At 40.0% G+C, this 21,876-nt stretch overlaps 2 long non-coding RNA genes across 2 annotated transcripts; one reads left to right on the top strand and one right to left on the bottom strand.

Annotated features, from left to right (window-relative positions):
* Positions 1-2,428: 2,428 nt before the first annotated feature.
* On the bottom strand, positions 2,429-6,419 carry LOC138407825 (uncharacterized). The gene is made up of 3 exons (XR_011241140.1): positions 6,307-6,419; positions 4,234-4,313; positions 2,429-3,463 (listed from the first exon to the last, which is right to left on the bottom strand). It is a non-coding gene; the product is annotated as an uncharacterized lncRNA (long non-coding RNA).
* Positions 6,420-19,723: 13,304 nt separating this feature from the next.
* LOC138407767 (uncharacterized) lies at positions 19,724-20,997 on the top strand. The gene is made up of 3 exons (XR_011241115.1): positions 19,724-20,066; positions 20,188-20,356; positions 20,449-20,997. It is a non-coding gene; the product is annotated as an uncharacterized lncRNA (long non-coding RNA).
* Positions 20,998-21,876: the final 879 nt, after the last annotated feature.

Consider the following 21,876-nt stretch of genomic DNA (forward strand, 5'->3'; position numbering starts at 1 on the left):
CATCCACCAGATCTACTTTCTTTATGACCTCAGATAAAAGCAACGGTGACTGAAAATGTGGCTCCACCCCTGTCCTATCAAAAATAAAAATCTGTGCAGCAGTTCCATTCTCCACCCAACACAATACACTCCTCTTGGTCAATGCCACTTAATGTTTCTTTAAACATTTTAAAAACTCTTTCCTGCTCAGAGCAAAGAAAAGAAAATGGAAACTCCTGCACTTAGATTAGTCCCATGGCTGAGGACATGCTGTCCTCCCAACCATAAAACCCAATCTATACGACATCAAGTCTCTTCTGTTGAATTGTTTCTGATAAGACAGCTCTTTTTTGTGCATCTCTGCCCCCGTTTATGTTTAATGATGGCACCCTTAGACCCTAAGGCATAAGTAGAGAGGAGAGAGAAAACAGAAAGAGGGAAACACCCAGTGAGGTTTGAGCATGTTTATTTAAATAGTTTCATCTCCTTTACCATTTGATGCCTTTAATCCTTCTTGTACCCCAGTGACTAGTTTCTTTAACCAGTAACGTTTCTTTCCAACCAGTTCATTCAGCCCAACTACCTTTTGCAGTGTGGTAACAGTCTGAATTAATTTTCCAAAATCTGGAAAAAAATCTTTCACATCAACGATTTGCCAAAAGTGAATCTAGAAAAATGTTAATCTCCTCCAGACTAGGTCCACAGGTCCAGTCAGGAATGTTTGAATTAATTGGAGCCTGAAAGCAGCCCCTCTGCTGGTTAAGTGGACGTGTCCATGTCCCCCCTCTTAGGACACTCTGTGGGACCCAGTGCAGACGGTCCAAGAAGACTTAGAAAAGGACACAGGACGGCAGTTCTTAATGTCCTGCAGGTCTCCTTTCTTTGGGAGAGGGTGAGGACTGCTCTGCAGAGCAGAGGCAGCCACTCCTTACTCAGACTGTCTCGAAGGACCATTAACAGATCTTCACTGATGACTGGCCAAAAATTCTGCAGGGAGACGGTCTATCCCTGGAGCCTTCCCACTCTTTAAGCTCTGCAGGGCCTGTTGCAGCTCCTGAGCAGAGAGCTTGGCCTCTAGCTCCACCTTGTTCTCCTCAGAGACTTTAGGAAGACCCTCGTAGAAGGACCGTGCCACCTCTGGTTCGTCCTGGCTGTCCAGTGTTGGACCGCAGAGAGTGCATCAGCCTTCTCTGACCATTCTTACGCTCAAAACTGAAGAAAAAATGAGAGGGAGTATCTATTTCTACAATGTTCTGGAAGTGAGATCTAATCAGCACCCTGAGCAGAAATACCCAGCAGGTCAGACAGAGCAGATTTTTTCCTTTTGAAAACCTGAATGTGTTCTCTTTCTCCTGTGGAGTCTGCTAAATCCTGCAGCTCCACCACTTCTCTCTCCAGTGCTCTCACAGACCTGGCCATGTCTTTTGTGACATCGAGAGTGTACTGGAGGCAAAGTTGTTTGATTTTTACTTTGCCTACATCCCATCACTGCTGTAAAGAGCTGTACTCATATTTTCCTTGTCTGTGGCTGTGCCAAAAACATCTAAAAACAGTTTTAAAAACATTATTGACCAACAGGGAAACGTTAAAATGCCAAATATGCACTTTCACATTTCAAATCTTTTACACAATTGAAAACTGTGCAAGGGAAGGATCTGATATCCCAACTAATAACAAGCTTTAAAAACGTTAATATGATGCTTAAAACAGTACACACGATCAAGTCCAGCCAGAGATAGGAAATTGCCTCTGGAGTGAACCCAGGTATACTGTCGCTGGTGTTTGTGGAAGTGTGTCCAGAGACAGCTCTTAGAAGCAGGGTGGGGTTCCTGGTGGTTTCTGTCTAACACAGGGTTCTCTGTACAGTTAAAATCACTGCCCACAAACAGATAATCTTCAATGCTACAGTTACTAACAGCATTTTTTAAAACGTCTCAAAACAACATCCTCTCTGATCACACACACACACACACACACACACACACACACACTGTACTCAGTTAAAATTGAAGGACCAGTAAACCGTCCTCCTCCAATGAACATAAAACTTGTCTGATCCCCCACTGAGACCTGAAAGCTTCCAGGTTACTGGTCAGGGGATCTTAGAAAGTATTACATTTGATTGCCTACAGAAGAAATCAGAGAATTCTCCCACTGCTATTCATGCCTCCCAATCACTATCATTGTATTGTTGTTGTTAACCCTTTTTCACAATGTGAAACCTTTTTGGCATCACCTATTGCAAGCTTATGTGCTGTACTTGCTTTACTCTGGGTTGAAACAGGATATGAAGACACACACACACACACACACACACACACACACACACACACACACACACACACACACACACACACACACACACACACACACACACACACACACACACACACACACAGTGAGACACTGAGCGTCTCTTTGTATCACAGCAGAGCCCTTTGAAGTAAGGGTTCCATTTTGCATGCTGCTGTTCCTTTCCCATTTCTCCACCCACACAGAGCGTGTTTAGGGAGATGTCCAATTTATCTAATGTGATCAGTGCACGTTGTGCTGCCAGACTCCACTTGGGCCAGAGCCGCTTCCTGACCAAAGACCAGCCTGGATGCAACATGAAATGGCATGTAAAACCCTCTTACTGGGTTCCCAGCTTATTTTTTGCGGGGTTTTCAATTGTCTGTGTGTTTTGGGGAAAGCATATTAACATAAATTATCAAGTTTTAATTCGGAATGACAGGAACTCACCACGTCTGTATCCCTCTTTGTTATATCATGAAATCTTAAACTGTAAAAGTTAAAAAAAAAACTAGACCTGCATGCAGGGATTCTAACACCTTACATAACTGAATTAACTCAAAATACTTTTTTATAACCCTGCTGTTGGTGTAAAGTCAACACTCTTTGTAATGAAAATAGAGATTTGTCATGAAGCTTCCACTGAAATAATTGTTTGGAGAGTTTGGAAGTGGCTTATTAAACAAACTAGTGCATTGCCCATTGTCACGGACCGAGCAGGCAGACCAGAGAGCCACAGGTAGTTTCTTTGAAAAGATTTTATTTGTGTAATGGATTTCCAGGCCTTGGCCCAGATGGAACGAGCTCTAGGGTAGTATGAACCTGCACCTCCATCTGCAGCAGTTGAGACTGATATTGAAATGCCTCAAACCGCTGCTCCTGGCCTGCAGACTCTTCCTTCAGTCGAGCAGCATGGGCCTCTTGCTCGTCAATGTGGGCCAAAATACCTGCCAGGTCTGCCAGAGTTGGTTCTCCGACATCTTCACTCTCAGTGTCTGTGATCCCTCCAGAGGCTCCAGTGTCTGTGCCAAAGACGTCCTCGTCTTGACCAGTCTGTGGGTCCCTAGGCTCCATACGATATCCTCTTCCTCTTCCAGCCCATCCTCCACGTTACATTGTTCACAAGCTGGAGTTGAGGGATAAAGAGGGAAAGAGAGAAAAAATCTGTGCTCTCTACCAGCTGATCCCACCACTGCCACCATATGTCAGGGATCAAGCAGGCAGACCAGAGAGCCACAGGTATTGTAGGTAAATGTATTTTATTTTTGTTATGTTTTTAGTAACAAAAATGCAAAGAAATAGACTTCACAAATTTGAGCCAAAAAAGGTCAACTAACAAACTGACCTTTGATAACTGCACCAAAACCTCCCCTTAACTGACACACTGAGGAAACTTATATAGTGGCTGATCAAGCCACTCAAACACCAAAGGGGGATAGACTGAGACGTACTAATTTTGAAAACAAACTACAGCAACCACATAACACACCAGTATAAGGCCATATAATATTAACTACTAATAATTAATTACACATAAATATCAAACAGTAGACAAAGATTAACAACTAAAAATCTAAATAAGGAAACAATGTCCCTCCCCATGATTACGAGGAACATGATGCAGTCCAGTTGGTGATTATCATTTATTGTCTGCTGCAGCTGGACCTCTTTTTGATGGCTGGCCAGATGACTTCAGCAGCAACCCCCCCAAGGAACTGGTAACTGAATAAAGAAAAGTTACCACCATGTTACTGGGTTTCAGTGTATGGTTGCTGGAGTGGCCATTCCAAACCTGCCTGTTTGAAATGGGCTGTTTGCTTGGCCTGTCGTAATTCTTGTTGCAGATTTCTTTCTGAAACCGTAAAAGTACGGTCCAGTCATTCACCTGCAGCATGTAAAGTCCAGCTGCTGATCTCAGTCCAAAGAACCCTGAAGCCACGTGCTGCACAAAGAGCTGCTCACCTGTTTATTCTGTGAAGCTCGACTCAGTACACACAACCTCATGTTGGAGAATCCCTTGTTCCACAGACAGACAGAGATTTCTGAAATTAGTAGATAGATAATCTATTTATTTCTTAACCAAACACATACAATTAATATAAAGCTTTGATAGAAATACCTTCCATTTGCTTACTGAAGAGCTAGAATTAGATGTATACTGTACACATTATACAAGATCATGTATATAATGTTATATTTGGGATTCCTACAGTGCAATTTCCAGATTAAAATGTTGTCATAGCTCTTACACCAAGGCCCATCATGTCCAAAAGCATATCAAGCTCATCATGTTCCATTTCCTGTTCTGGAAATGGATTTAAAATGTTTTCCTCTCAAAGCTCTTCCTTAGAATATTACTCAGCTGCACCTGAACATCTGGCAATCCTGATGTGAGATAGTGCCACTTTCACAAGATCAAACAGGCATATTTAAATAATGCACTTTCCCCATCCTCCTTTACTCAGGAACACTGATGATTCCTTTCAAACACATGATTATTAAGCTCAGCTGAAGACCTGCTGCAGTCCAGCCTCATTACAGCATGTAGCGATTGGAACGTAGCATGGGAAAAAGAAAATCTCTTTAAGGCTGATGAAGTTTGCTGATTTACTAAGTAAGGAAATCAAGAGAGAATGTGAGAGTCAGGTAAAATCCCTGTGTGACACTGGGTGAAAGAATGGCAGAGCAAGAGAGGTGGATGGTTCAGTCTTGCTGCTGTCTGGATTTAATTGGGGGCCTGGATGCTGTGCTACCCTCGTGTGTTTCTCAATGTTATTATTGTTATTATTATTATTATTATTATTATTACTACAAGGAAATCCACCTTCCCATGCCTGAAAATAAACCAAATTTAGCACACAGGTCCACTCATATGCCACTAGTCATCAACTGGATCTGGGGGTCAATAGTCTTGATGGTGGTGCTACAACCATCTAAAATTTAAAACATTGAAAATTCATAGCAAATGTAAGTGCTACAACTTTGTAATTTTCACCAAACTATTGGCCCAATTTAGAGAAAACTAATTAAACTTATCTCCTCCTGCAATATTGGATCAATTGACACTGCATCCTCAGACTGTCCTCCACTAATCTAGTCCAGCCAGATTTGTCCAAATGTTCACAAAACTGAATGACAAAATTCTCATGGTAGATTAAATAATAAAAAAAAAGACAAACTTTATCAAAATGTTTTGAAATGTATGATCATGTCACCTATTGCAGTCAGTGGGAATACAGCATCAGTTTCTCACTCATTAAGCAATCAAACTTGAAAATGGTTCACAGTCATCTCTATAATGTCTAAATGAAGAACAGAAATGATCAAAATGTGTATCTTGATAACTCATTTATTTACAGTAGTAACAGTCAGCAGCCCTGCAGTCTACCTTTAGTCATAGTGTCAAGTTACATTATGAATGACGTGATGTCATCAAGATCAGGACATTCCTTTAGAGAGTTTAAACCATGTTGAAGCACAAAAACTCTGCTTATGTCACTTCAAGCAAAATGCATCATAAAAAGCCAGTAGTGGGTAAAAAGAAACAGTACTCAAGTAAAATTATCGTTTCTCTATAATTATAATGACTCAAGTAAAATAACTCATAAAAATAAGTACTTGAGCAAGAGTAAAAAAGTATCTCATAAAAACTACTCAAGTAGGGAGTCACTTCATTAGAATGTATTGGTTCAAACATGATATTAAGAGGTAATAACAATGTAAGTTGCACATTGTTTGATTCTAATTAATAAAGTGACATATTCAAAAATAGGCCAAAATACATGGTGTTAAGCATTCTTCGCTTTCAAACATCAAGAAAACTTTCACTGTGCACATGCATTCAGTTTCCAAATCAAACTTGTCACGACATCTTAACTCACAGACCGAAATCCACGACTCAAGACACAGCAACGTGAATGAAACAAAAGTTTACTGATGTGGAAAAAGGAATACACTCAGTACAAAACACGAATGAACACAATGTGCACGGACATCAAAACACTATACATAACACTAACCCGATCTATACTTTACCTTCCATGAAATAATTTAAACTTGACTGTGATAACTGATGCTGGAACGCTGACACAAGGCACAAGATGATCTGGCACAGGACAAAGGGAGACAATGAGTGAAGGGAACACAGGTGGACACAATCAAGTGCAGGGAGGACAATCACACAGGTGGGAGGGCAGACAGGGGGATGTCACGTGACCTGAAACGAGAGGAGAGCGTCACAACACAATAAACACAAAACCTGACATACCTAAACAAAGATCTAACACTAACACGACGACGAGACACAACAAAACTGAAAGTTAACCTAAAAATGTTTGAAAAATGATATTCCAATAAATTAAACAAAAGATTCAATGCCATATAATATACATGTTCCAAACCTGGTCTAAAGATAAACAGGTGAAGAGAACAAATATGGACACATGGTGTTGTTTCAGTGCCATAAACAAGAAAAAAGAGCAATCCCTGCAGGAGTGGCTTAGATGCATTCATTCAAAAACAATATATTCCACTGAATAAAGTAGATCTTTAAAATTTAAAATATATACCATAATTTAAGACATGAAATATTCACTAGCCTATCAGTAATAGACCCCTTGCTCTGCTTTTTCCACATGATTTTAAAGCATCCATCTTATGAACCAGGGTCTCGCCTATTTTAGGAAAATGATCTTTCACTACAGTATTAATGTAACCTTTCACAAACATCAATATTTGCAAAACGTCCTTTACCCCTTTCAAAGTAAAAGCACTAAAGTGTTTCTTTTGTTTTAACAAGCTGTCAAGATTTTTTGTGTTATCGCAGGACTTCAAGATGCATGGCTACATAGTGTAGCTTCCTGACAATTAGATGCTTATAAAGCTGTACTTTTATTAAAGGAAATACAGTGATAATACCCGAAACCTCACATTACAGCTCAGCTGCAAACACACTACAGACATGCTACCTGTATGAACAACTGACAAATGTGACACGCAGCAGTGTGGCCTGGGTGTCATGGTGTCCGTTCAGCTGAGTGTAAAAATGTATAAATCATGGACATGGAAAAGTAGAAGAGAAGTGTGGCCCAATGTTACAGAGCAGAAGTAATGTTATAGGTAAAAAGTATTTTGCAAAACAACTACTATCAGAATTGCAATTTATTGAAATAACTACTCAATGTAACGGAGTAAATTCAATGCTTTAAGACCCACCTCTGTGAAAAGCTAATTTTCCTCTTCACCCTTCTTCTTTCTATACTTTCTCAAAATGCCCGACCCATTGCTGCTTATAACAGTTGGAAGTGAAGTTGGCATTCAGCTTATTTGGCCTGCAGAGAGCTTTCTGAAGTGGCTCTGCATTAATTCTATTAAGTTACACCAAATGTCAGCATCAGCACTTTTTTCCTCTGGTGTCAGGCCCTGATGTCTGTACACGTCAAAGCAAATGTTATTTTACTTTATATTACTACTGATATTTATGGTAGCATGTGTCAAATGTGGCAAAGGGTACAGACATCACACCTGACACGGCTGTACAGCTCAGTGACCTAGAAACTCAGGTGTACCAGACCATGAACGATTCATTACAGGTGAGGTGGTTCTCTGAGACAAAATAGGTGAAAACTCCATTTTGTTTCGGTTCTTATAGTTTTTAGTTGTTTTCGTAATTCCTCCTCCAGATATGTGGCCTGAAGTCATTCCTTTGAGACACATACATTCTGGTCAAGCCTTAATCAGAGGATATTCACTTACAGATTCTCTATCTACACAGGAAGCCCTCTCTCTCGTATGAGGGGATGACTGAGGGGGGAAAGCAGAGTTGGCAAGTTATCAAGGGGGGTGAATATTTGGTCATTTTGGTTTAAAGGTGAGGGGATGCCATCACCTTTCATTCACCAATAAATAGCCTACTGGAGTGAGGCTGCCTGCATTTAATAACCTTTCAACCATCACCCCTGGATGGCAAAATTCAAATTGTAAAATATGTATAATTTAAAATATAGTCTTTATATCTGTGGGAGCATTAAGAGAAAAACAATGTGGGAGGATCCGATGATGAAGGATTTTGTGATGAGCCTGGCAGAAAAGCTCCTCTAAACTCTCAGGTGACAGCCTCCTATTTCTGAGACAGTCGTTCTCCCTTTCAACTAACGTTAGATCCTGATGCAGCCCAACACACAGCAGGGTCAGTTGGAATTGAACCTTAATGCAGCTCTCAGCAGACACAGAGAAAGGCAGGTGATTGGAAACTTCAGTTCAATATCAGGAATCAGGCTGAACAAGTCGACACAGCAAACGATAATTATGAAAAAGGCAGCACTGCTAAAAACAGTACAACTGTAGTTGGTAAAACTTTATACTACAATTGAATAATAAAAATGTAATAACAATAAAATAATGCAGCAATAAAAGCAATATATTGTTTGCTACAAGAAAATCATATTTTAGGCTACTATTTAATGTATAGCCTAGTACATGTTCTGTGTCAAACGAATAGTGAATATGTTTTTGTGACCTCATATTTTACTGAATGGATTTTTTCACAAAAATGTCTTGTGTCTTCTTGAGGTGAATGTGGTTATAAGGATGCTGCTGGTGACCATCTGCTTCCATTCAATTACATAGCAAATTCCAGCTCCTTTGTTCTGGCTGTTGGTTCATGGGCCCCGAGTGGACCATACAGATATGCTTTTGTACTGGTCCAAAGCTAACACGAGCTGATGCTCTTTATCCATGTATGGCACTTAAGGCTTTGAGTGAGTGGTCGAGTATGTGTAGATTGCACTTTGTCATGATCTTCCCAAGAGTTTTTTTTTTGTAATATGATGATACTAGTTTGTATGGAATTACTTTCCTATCTAGGATGGTCTTTCATGTTGAGATTATAATTTCTTTGTTTCACTTTCAGATTTTGTAACATTTTCCCTCATAAACCCTCCTTTTTCTTTTAACCTGGTTTGCTGTTGGATGACTTGGGCAATTAAATCTGACTCAGAAAATGACTGAAACTGAAGGGCAGGGTGTTTGCACAGCAACAGTATATCTGAGTGCAAGAGTTCTAACACTTGGTTGCAAACACCTCAGAGATTATCTAATGATAAAGCTTCTCTGGATGACCTCGCCCTTCCCTCCAAGGACACCACCAGGACCTTTTTTTCTGTCAGGTAACACTGCAAAAATCTGTCTAGTACTATCTCAAAAGATGCAGAAAATTAGGCCACACCATTATATGTACTGCCAAGAACCAGGAAAAGAGATCATTTTTCCGGTAATAGCTTCACCACATTGGCTTCGTGGTAAGATTAAAATAGAATTTAAGAATCACCTACAAAGCCTTTAACAATATGGCATCATCATACCATAAAGATTCAGTGTGTAAGATTTGGATGAAAGGGATTTTTGGCAGAAATTGAATATAAAATAATCCTAGTGATGTTTTCACTGGTGTGTTTCATCTAAATTGTATGAATTGTTGTTTCTTTACTACAGAACAGGCTCTCTATATTTAAATACTTTATGTTTACATGGAGGGGGGTCCTCTTTGTGGAGGCTGCCATGCCATTTTTACTGTCGTCCAAACTGGACAAACTAAAACCTTTTGAGTTTTCATGACAACTTAAGTTCACAACAGGTTCTCTCTCATGTTTAGAAGGGGAGGGTGAGATGAGGAGTATTCAGCTGCAACATGAAACTTCACCTCTAAATATCACTAAATTCTACACACTGAACCTTTAAAGAGCTCATAGCACCATATCACACTACTAGAGCACTGCACTTCCAGAATACAGGCTTGTTGTCCGTAAAGTCTCTAAAAGTAGAGTAGGAGCCAGAGCTTTCCGCTATCAAGCTTCTCCCCTGTGGAATCATCTTCCAGTTTGAGTTTGGGAAGCAGATGTTACCGGCCTCAGGCCTAAGGGAACCTGGGCCGGCAGCAAACATACTGGACACTGGAGCAGTGAAGAAAGAACCACAGGAAAACATTGTAGTCAGCTTGTGATCAGATTCATTTTGGCATGTAGTGTGCATGGGCAGCACTTGAGTTTCCTGCTTCCCTCATTGCTCACACTGATGTCGCCACCTGCTGTTCAGATGGCGTAACATATTTCGATAAAGAATAAACAGAAGCAATATAATATAAAGAAAAATACTTTACCCTTGTTAATTCAGCACAACATGCTCAAAAAATTAAGGGGCTGTCTGTTTTCCCGTAACTACAATTAGAGGTGAAAAAAGCAAAGAAAAGAGAAACTGGGTTTCGGTTGCAAACTGAATTACAAGAATCAGAGGATAAACATATAAAAAAACACTGAATCAAATAATAAAAAGAGAAAGAGAAAGGAAGAAAATGAATTGAATGTAATATACTCAGATGACATAAAAAGAAAAGTGATTTTCCTAAGACAACAACATTATGAAGCGGGAGGACAATCTGCCAAATTACTTGCCTACAATAAAATAAAAGACCCTATAACAAACTTGATACACTCCAAATTAAAAGATATACAACGATCCTTTTAAACTTTCTGTAAAGATTAATGTACATAGCCCAAAATAAAAGAAATAAAAATGGAAGCCTTTTTTGGCTGGATAAAATTACCAGAAGTGGGGGACGAACAAAATCAGCATCTAATTAGAGAAATTACAGATGAGAAAATTAAAAAGGCAATATCAAATTTATTTGTGGTACAAAGAAATGAAAGATCTGCTGATTCCTATAATGAAGGCTACTTACTTGTGGGAGCTGTCGGCCAATTATTGTACTTAACCAAGACTACAAGATCTGTACCCAAAAAGACTTAAAAAAATCTCCCCCAGATGGTAAGTCTAGATCAGATGAGTTTTATTCAGCAAAGGCAGACACAACATTCACTGAACCTATATTTATGAACATAAATGTAATTAAAACAAAGTCAGGTGATATCAGACTGTGCTGCCAAAGCAGAGAGGAGAGAGGAGTTAATGTGTGATGAGGTCAGTGTAATTCCATTCACTTCAAATGCAACATTATTTGTCAGAGTGCATTGAGGCAAATAATACAGATGCAAATTATGTACAGTTAAAGTGAAAAGGAATATATGTACAGGACTAAATTAATAAATGCTGTAGCATAAGAATAAATATATATACAGCACATATGTAATAGATGAATAAATATAGCAGCGGATAAGTAAATCTAAAGCAGATGATAAGTATATAGTATATATATAGTGTATGGTAGCTGTGTGTAAAAAGTAGCTTGAGAGTCTTTATGAGGGTGGGGGTATGTAAGTGAATGTTTGTCCTTGGGGGGAGAGAGCAAAAAGCGTATGTGACTTCAGTGTATGTGTTTGGGTGGAGGTTGGGGGGTGTTCAGAGTTGAAGAGCCCTGGAAACAAAGGTTGCCCTTCTCCTCTGAGTCCTGCAGCCAGGGCAGCAAAGCCGGCGTCCTAAGGGGAGCCATTCACACGCTGAGAAGAGAGCATGTGCTGGGGCCAGAAGAATCTGACATGCCAACCTCCGTGTCTGCTGCTCATAGATGTGAGGTAGTGATCTCAGGGGAAGACTGATGATCTTGGAGCAGACTGTGGTGGTTCTCTGCAGCTGGTTCCTGTTCTGGAGGCTGATAGAGTGAAACCAGCAGGGGATGGAGAAGGTGATGACACTCTCAATAAAAGAGAAACAGAAAGTCAGGAGGATGTCACTGCTGACATAGAAGGAATTGAGCTTCCTTAGGAGGTATTGCCGCTGCTGAAATCGTCTGAGAATCTCCTCAGAATTTCAGTTGGTGAAAGATGGTACCCAGGTACTTGTACACCTCAACGTGCTCCACTGGGTCCATCAGTTCCCTCTGCCTGTTTAAAAAGGTCACAACTATCTCTTCGGTTTTGCTGATGTTCAGTTCCAAGCAAGAGCTGTCACACCACTCCACAAACTCCTGCAGAACTGGTCCGTGGTGCTGTCGGGGCCTGAGAGCAGAGACAGGAGAACTGTGTCTTAAGTATATTTAACCAGCTGTCTACAGTCATCAGTATAAAGCATGAAGAGCAGTGGTGAGAGCACACAGCCCAAGGGGAGCCAGTGGAGGTGAAACGGAGATCGGATATGATGTTGTTGACTAGCACTCTCTGTGATCTGTTGGTGAGAAAGTCCAGTAGGTTGGAGTTGGTTGTCTAGATGGAAGAGGGAGAAGCGTTTGTCAGCCAAAGATGTGCAAGGTGATAAATGCAGAGGAGAAGTCTGCAAAGAGGAGTGTGACTGAGGTGTTGGGGTGCTCCAGATGTTTGGACAGGATCTAAAACAGGCCCCCTAGCTGCTCAGCACAATGCCAGGACTCAGCCACTGATGTTATCTGGGCCTCTCTGTGTTGAGGATGAGTGCAGGGTCACCCAGTTTGGGTGAGCCTGTTGCCACCTCAAGCTGCATGGAGTCTGTTTCAAACCTGGTGTAGAAGGAGCTGAGAACGTTAGGAAGGGAGGTGGGACTGCTGTATGAATTTTTCCTCCACTCTGTTTTTGTACTTCCACTTGGCACGTTTGACCTCTTTGTTGACCTACTTTTTTCCGTTGCGGATCCATTAAATGTTAATGATTTCCTGGAGCTCTTGGTAACCCAGGGTTCATTGTTGGGAAGATTGTGACCGTTTTGCTGGGGATGATGCTGTCCACACAGAAGATGTATGATGAAACAGCGTCCACTTGCTCATTGTTGTGTTGTGTGTGGTGTTCCAGTCCGTGAATTTGAAGCATCCATGTAATGTTAAAATGTTGTCACTGGTCCAATGCTTAATGGTTTTAGTCACCTTCTTTGCCCTCTTTATGACTGTATGCTGGTGTAACCGGATGGTTGATTACAGTGTATTTCTTGCATTTTGATTGTGCCCCTCAGTCTGTTTATTTTAGCAGGCATGGTGATGGCGCCAGGTGTGTGGCACGCCCTTTTCCCCGCACCTGTAGTGGAGCCGCGTCATCGGCCGCTAATGCGGACCTGTATATATACTCGTCGGGTCGGCGTGCAGTTCCGCCGAGCCGTGGTGTACTGGCGTGGTATGTGTCATGGGTTCGTTCTCCAGTTATGTAGCACAGTCTCATGACGCTGTGAAGTTTTTATAAGATGCCGTGTTGACAGTTCTTTGTTGTAGGTTGGCGTGTTGAGCCGAGATGGCGTGTGTGTATGTATCCCTTCCGGTTAGCCGCCGCCGCTACCGTAGCTGTTAACGGCCAGATTATTGATGTGTGCAGGCTGCAGCTAATCGCACAGGTAAACAGTAACCATCGCGATGTCTATGTGTTGTACCCTAACAGCTGGCTGTGTGTCTTCCCTGTTGTTAGGCTGCTGTGTTGCCCTGCCTTGCCTCTTTACCCTTTACTTCCGGAGCTTGCCTCTTAACTTCCGGAGCTTGCCTCTAGGTTATTGCTTATTTCTTGGTGCCTCGCTCATTTATGCTTATAGCCGCACTGCCTGCACTGTTTAGACGCTTTGCCTTCATGGTTTAGACGCCCTTTTAATATTAAGTATTATAGTTCAAGACTGACCTCAATCAGACCGTGACTATTTGGTGGAAGTTAATACAGCATAGTGAAGAACCTGTCGAACTGATGCATGTTGCATGTTTTCTTTCATTAGGATATGAGTTTGCAGTTGTTTTGTATATAGATATTTTGCTTGGTTTCTTTCTTTTCCTTTTGTTTGATTATTTTGGAGCAGGGACCTCACGTCAACTTTGTCAGTTAGAAAGGCTCACTATTGTATTGTGGAACACAAGAACTATTGAACTGGTTTTAAAAAGAAAGTTAACTTAATAAAGATATTGTTGATTACTGTGAATAATAAAACTTTTTAAATGACTCTACATCGTGCCTGTATTCATTTGTGTATGTACCTGGGCATGGGTGGTTTTTGGGAAACCCTCTCAGAGAAAGTAAAGTAAAAATAGATTCTTTAGGTGCAAGTCCTAAGGTGGCGTTGTTGGTATTCAATTCTCTAGATCTGCCACTTGCAGTTCAACTGATATTGCCACACTGGGATAAGCAGAATGTTGTGGTGGCCAGCAAAGCTGACTTGTATGCATCTGGGACTGAGCCGTAACATTTGTCCAATGTCTTCCCCAGGTGAGTGGAACATGTGATGTGCTGGTGAAAGCATTTTAGTGATTTGTCAGGGGAGCAGTGGCTGAAATCACCCACACTGTAAAAAATATCCGTAGATTTTACAATGAAAAAATGTAAATAATGACAGTTAAAAATTGTTTTTAAACTGTTTCTTTAACAATGAATCACTGTAAAGAAGTTAATCAAAGAAAATCATAATTTTTACATGTTTACTCCAGAAAATATACATTGCCCTACTGTAATAACAGTCATGTACTGTTTTTAACAGAAATATACTGTAATTTTTCTAGCAGCCAATACCACAATTTTTTCATTTAATTATCTTAAACAATACAGTTTGTAAATGTTAAATGTACATACTGTTGTAGCAATAACGGAAATGTGCCGTAATATTCCTAACAGCCTACACTGTAATATTTGCATACATTTCTTGTAAACAATACAGTTTGTAACTGTTAAATGTACATACTGTTGTAGCAATAACAGAAATATGCCGTAAGGTTTCCAGTAGTTAATACTGCAATATTTGCATAAATTTCTTGTGAAGGCTGCAGTTTGTAACTGTTAAATGTACATATTGTTTTAGCAATAACGGGAATGTGCCATAATATTCCTAACAGCCTACACTGTAATATTTGCATTAATCTCTTGTAAATAATACAGTTTGTAACTGTTAAATGCACATATTGTTTTAGCAATAACAGAAATATGCCGTAAGGTTTCCAGTAGTTGTAGAAACAACTGGGATATTGTTCTTATTTACATCTAATTATTAAAAATGCTGTAATTAAGAACAAGACAGTAATGATAGATGTAAAGACATGTATTGCAACTAAGGAAAATAAGAAAACATAGAAACTTTTTAATTTAAAAATTTCTAAAACCTTGTGTGGCAATTTGAGGACTTTTTTTGATGGATTTTTGACTTCACGAGATAACTTGAATGCACCAAGAAGTCCCTTTCGGTTGCTCCTCTCTTTGCACCTGGTCGCATCAGAGCGAGTTTTTTTTTGTATCGTTTTACAGAGATGCGCCTGAATTTGAACAGTCCAATCAGCACACTGCATCTGAGGACCAGCGGGAAGTTATTTTTTCCCGGTTTTTTCTCTCTGTATTTGGGCTCCGGTTGGATTTGACTACGGCTTCTCCCAGCGTTTCCCAGGTATGGAGATTTTACGGAAGGTTACATAGGGTTAAATGTTTTAATCTAATTTGGTTAATTCAAAACAAAAAAACTGTTGTGTGCAAAGTGTGTATTTCCACAACTAGCTGTCGTGTAGGCTAGCTGTAGCTAGCTGGCTGTAGCTAGCTTTAAGCTTCGAGGTTGCTATTGCTGCATGCTAACCATTGGTGTAGTCTATTTAAGATGTATTCCTGTAACATATGTGCAGAAACAGTTAAGTCTGTTAAAGCATTTGTTGTCCATTGCAAACTGCATCGCAGTGAACCAAGGTGTATGTTCAAGTGTGTTGCAGCAAGTTGCAAGCAGGTGTGTACTGGTTATGCAGCATTAAAGGCACACTTCTATCGCCATCATAATAGCATGCCAACACTTACTCAGGATACAGCTTTGACAACATTGAAGTGCACTGTTTCACTTTGTGAACGGCAGTGCGTGGGAGTAAAATCTTTGGTTGCTCACGTAAATGAGCACATTGTAGAGGGGCGCCAAGTAACTTGCCCTGTGAGAGGAGGCAAACGTGTTTTCAATATAAAATCTTCCTTTACCTCTCATATGTCCAGAAAACACAGACATAGTTTGGAAAATGTGTTTTGTGGATACGAAGGTAGCGAAGATACTCAGAGTGCTACCATGCAACAAGCTGCCAGTGTGTCAGATGCTGAAGACACTGTTACAGACGGGCCGAATTTCAGTGACTTGTATCTCAGAAATGTATGTATGTCTTACATAAAACTACAGGGACAGCATCTTCTTCTAGCATCTACCATTCAAAACATTGTTGAAGAGATACAGAATATACATGAGTTGGGACAGACATATACTTTAAATAGATTAAATTCGCTTCTTAGAGAAATGTCACTTGCTGATGAAGACATTGTAAAAATCTGTGACACAATAAAGCAGTCTGACTTGTTCACAGCTTGCCACACAGGACCCATGAGAACTGCTTACTCGAGAGTCCAGTGTTTTAAAAACATGTTCAACTATGTTGAGCCCAAAAAAGTGTTTTTGGGCAGGGATGAGAACAGGACAGAGAGATTTGCCTACTATGTTCCTGTGCTAAATACTCTAAAGGGTATGCTGGATACCAGTTTTTGCAGGGCCTAATGTTGGAGGATCCTAATGATGTTTCCAAAACAGATGTTCTCTGTGACTGTCGGGATGGAAAGGTGTTTATGTCCAACACATTTTTTCAGGAAAACCCAAGTTGTCTCAAGCTGGTTTTATACCAGGATGCATTCGAGGTTGTGAACCCATTGGGCTCTGCAAAAACGAAGCACAAGGTTTTGGCTGTTTACTTCTCTCTACTCAACATGCCCCCCCATGTCCGATCATATACTGATCATATGCAGCTGGTTTTGTTGTGTAGAGAGAAGGACTTCAAAAACTTTGGCAGTTCTGAAGGTTTTTTCAGAACTGCTGGCTGACTTGAAACTACTAGAGGAGAATGGAATAACAATGGAAGATGAATCTGTTGTGAAAGGAGTACTGTACTGCATTGCTAGAGACAACTTGGGCTCTCACTGCATTGGTGGTTTTACTAAAAATTTCAGTTCCTCTGCGTACTTCTGTAAATATTGTCTAATCACTCGGACTGAATTTCAGGGTGCCTCCAGAAACCTACAGATCTGCTATTGAACAGCTGGAGACAGAGGATGTGACAGAAGTACATGGGATAAAGTACAGGTCAGTGTTAAATACACTACAGAACTTTAATGTTTGTTCACCAGGCATGCCCCCTTGTCTGGGCCATGACACCTTTGAGGGTGTCCTCTCATATGATGTTGCTCTTTATCTCAAATACTTGATCCACAAAAAGAAATGGTTCACGTACACAATTTTGAACAGGCGCATCAAACAGTTCAAATACAAAGCAACAGATGCTTGTTCCAAACCTTGTGCGGTCAGTCCTAAAACACTGAAACTTAGTGGACAGGCTGTACAGAATTGGAACTTCTTGAGACTGCTGCCTCTGTTAATTGGAGACATGGTGCAGGACCCACAAGATAATGTGTGGCAGTTAACTTTGCAGCTTAAGGACATTGTTGACCTCATTTGTGCTCAGCAAATTTCCAAGTCTCAGGTCGCATATCTGAATGTTCTCATCCAAGAATATTTGGAAACCAGGAAGACACTGTTTCCAGATATCAACTTGAGACCTAAACATCATTATTTACGGCACTATCCAGGACTGATCCTGAGATTTGGCCCACTCATCAGGCTATGGACTATGCGTTTTGAGAGCAAACATAGTTACTTCAAAAGATGCACCATGCATCTGAAGAATTTCAAAAATCTGTGTTTGACGCTTTCAGAGAGGCACCAGATGTTTCAGGCCTTTCTTTCTGCTGGATCAGTGAGTCCTCCAGCCTTGCAAATAAAGGATTGGCTCATCGTTTTACTCCGAACTTTACAGTGAGGAAGTTAAAGGTGCAGTCCTACATTTTGGTTTCACTGAAAGAAATACAAGAATTTCTGTTGATTTGCAGTATAACAGGATAACTTACAGGAAGAGCCAATTTGTAGTCATTAGGAATGATGAGTCAGTGGAGTTTGGTGAACTCATCCTCATTTTCTTGAAAGATGATTGCACTTCATTTTCTGATGAAAATGTATGATGGAGAATTTCTTCCACACTACCACATGTACTTGGTAAAGAAGAAGATTGGAGGAAGATTACAATGCAGACACATTAGTAAGCTGATTGACATGTGGCCATTATCATCTTAAACAAAAAATGGATACCAGTTTGTCCCATTGAAGCACAGTGTCTTGTCAGAGTAAATGCTTTGATGTTAGTTGCCCAGAGATCAACCTGTTTTAGGTTTGTGTATCTCAACAGGTATGACGGAAACTCAAATACCAAAGAAGATAAGTGATGAGATTGCAGCAGTGCTTCCAGGTCTTCCAGATGAAGTTGTGAAGTCAGTAGAGGATACTTTGGAAGCACTTGGTGCTACCACCACAGATGATCTCAAGTACATCACAGAAGGAGACTTACTGCCAGTATTAAAGCCCGTACAAGCCAGAAGACTGGTTAATGCATGGGCCCAAAATGGTGAGTGTACTGAAATAGAACTGGTGCAACTTTTACATAAAAATGAGTATCCTTTACATTCAAACCTGCACAAGTAATTGAACTATAATTGAACTCTCAATATACATAAGAGCAATATTCAAATCACAAAAAACTGCAAATTATTTGATGAAGGTTAAACCACTGCTGCAGAGATGGACTAGCCCCTGCATCTTGATCCCCAGATGAAACATGTAATAACACATGTCACATCATCATGATTAAAGTATTTAGGTATTTTCAATGAAAATGAACTTGATTAAATAGATTTTGGCCAATCTGTCAAGATAATTGCAGTATTCATTTTTTACCATATTGTGCAGCTGTAATATCTTGTAATTTATTGATACACTACATTATTTCACAGAGTACCAAAACATTCAATATTTAATGCTTTCAAATTTCATTCATTGTACTTTCACAGACTCATCTGCTTCAACTCCAAGCTTTGTATGTTCTGCTCCACTATCTGTTCAATCCTCTCCATCTTTGGTCCCATCCCAGTCTTCACCAGCATCATCAGCTACTTCATCATCCTCAATAAGCTGTTCCCCATTTGTGCCAAACTGGGTAGACAGTTTTCAGATACCATGGCAGAAGCTCCCTGAAGAGTTAATGCAGACTTTGGAAAGACAGAAAAGACCAAGTCCATGACTACGGCGAGAAACGGTAAGGATTATCGTTTCTGAAATGATGAAGATTTGTAAGAATCCAACCAAACGCAACACCACAGAGATAGCAAAAAGAATGGTGGCTAGGTATCCAAAGTCACTTGAAGATGTGATTGATGGCGATGTTATTGGACTTGGATTTCATTCCCTGGTAAAGCAACTCCTGTCAAGAATTGAAAATGTCAAACGACCAGACACACCAAAAATAACGAAACGCAAAGTGGAATCAGATGAGGACACTGACGAAATACCTGCTGAACAAAAAGCCAGTGTTCAAGACACATATGGCTGTGTCAACTGGGAGCCAAAATATTTGGCACTTCCTGAGACTGTGGAGAGTCAGCATGAAAAAAAAGAAGAAATGAAGACGTTTAGAGAGAAAAACTACACTGCTGAAGATGTGAAAGAATTAGTCAAGGCCACCTACTACACACAGCAGAAAGACATCAACAAAGGTACAAGCATCCAGAAGCTATGCCAAGAATGAAATTTTTTGTTTCATGAAGCTGGCATGGAAGAACACTTCCAGCATCTTACTGGCCTCTTAAACTTCCTCAAAACTGTGTCTACACAAAAACACAAACAAATCCTGGATTCTCTCCTCAAGCTTCAAACTGAAAGAAGCCAGTCCAGTGGTTGCTCAGAGGAACTGACAGAGATGGTACTTCTTTTACTTCTTTTAAAGAAACATCTGTTCCATTACATAGAGAAGACAAGCCTTGCTGAGGAGGTTCAGATGAAGAATGTGCCAGCAACACCCTGCCTCATTGTGTGTGGTAAGTAAACTGAAGCAAGTTTAGAATGTAGTTGAATGTAACAACCATATTTGCATTAATGGCTGACATTGATGACCTTATTATTCAATTAAATTTTTTTGTTCATGTTGTTTATTCTCAGGGTCCTCCTGCTTTTCTGCTGAGATATTCATGTTGAGCATTGACCAAAAGGTTGTCAATGACCACATCACTTCCTTCACATCTGCCATCTGCCTGTTGTTCGACAGTTACTACTGCTTCAACATACACTACCCAGTGGAATTGCGGTCAAAACTGGAGTTCCTCCAAAGGTACAAATTTCTTTCTTGTTAAGATATTTAAAAATACAATGCATTTGAGTAGACACCTAAGATAATTTTTTTTCTTTGTTTTTTTCATCGAGGTGTTTCTATTCAATAAATCCCGAGAGAGGCACCAAGGTCGAGCACAAGAAGAAGAAGAAAGTGTTCTCAGTCAATCCAAGAGTCCTCACTCTGATCTCAGACCTTGCAGACTATGAGTGGACCTAGACCTTCCCATGTAACGTGCACTGCAGATATTATTGTTGGTAAACTTGTTTAAAATTGTTATTATTGTTGTTTAACCTAAGTTTCTGTAAACTTTTATTCATTGCACTAGATTGCACTCGGTAAATGTTCGGCTTTACTGCAGTAGATTTTATGTGTTTTCTGAAGACTGTCTACCGTCTAAGGGACTAATGTGAATGATGATGTGATTTAAACCAAAAGTCTTTCCTGTGTTTTGATAGACCGGGATGATATTAAAATGTTAGGCTCTATAGCTTAAAGCGGAGTGTTAGAAGTTCTTCTTCTTGTTCTACACAGTCTCACAGATCATTTTCATTAAACGAAAATGTCCTATAAAAAAAAAGTTAGTAATTTTTTTTGTGGTTGTTTCATGTACAATATGTACACATTTTACTTTTTACTTCTACCATCTTAAATCTTTATGGCATTATTTGGTATTTTCAACTATGATGTTTCATTCTGTAAAATCAGCAGTACTAATACACTTCATGGTTTCCCCCAGAAAACTTGCTAAGCCTGGCGTCCGATGTTTATCGACGGATAAACCGTAAAATCCACAGTACTAGTGCTCTTTTACGGTTATAGTATGAAATGTCTGACCATTATTTTTACGGTCAAGTTCTGGCAACTGCAGCTGCCGGTGTTTTACTGTCAAAAAATACTGACAAAACCTTTTTTTTGCAGTAATTTGTGGACATGTTTACAGAGTATGTATGTATTTTATAAAAAAATCTAGACTGTTAATTTTACGGTTAAAACCCCTCATATTTCATGGCACAAACTTTATTTTATATAGCATTTTCATGCTAATTTTGGGGCAAAACAAGGTGTTTTTCAGTGGTAAAAACATTAACTCTTACAGTAAAATGTGAAATCAAACACAGTTCTTAACCATAGAATCAGCAATATTAGTGCTCATTTACCGTAATAGCAGAAAATGTCTTTCTGTAATTTTCACGGTATAGTTATGGCAACCACAGTGTTTTACCGTAAAAACATTCTTTTTTACAGTGCAGGAGGAATTTGGGGGACTCAGGAGATTAATTCAAGTCTGTAAATAGTGTTCTTGATGCTTTTATATCGGAGTTGACAGTTCCTCCCACATGACAATCGTAGCGCACCAGCGTTTGTTTACATAGAGACACAATCCGTCCCCATGTTGCTTACCAGAGAGTTCACTGTCCTGGTCGAGTCTTATAGGGGGAAAAAAAGCTATCAGTGTGCTGCATGTCATCGTCATTGGTCCATACATTTCAGAGAATGCATGAATGGAGGCAAATGCA

Source organism: Paralichthys olivaceus, chromosome 5 (assembly GCF_024713975.1).
Source record: "Paralichthys olivaceus isolate ysfri-2021 chromosome 5, ASM2471397v2, whole genome shotgun sequence".
NCBI lineage: Eukaryota > Metazoa > Chordata > Actinopteri > Pleuronectiformes > Paralichthyidae > Paralichthys > Paralichthys olivaceus.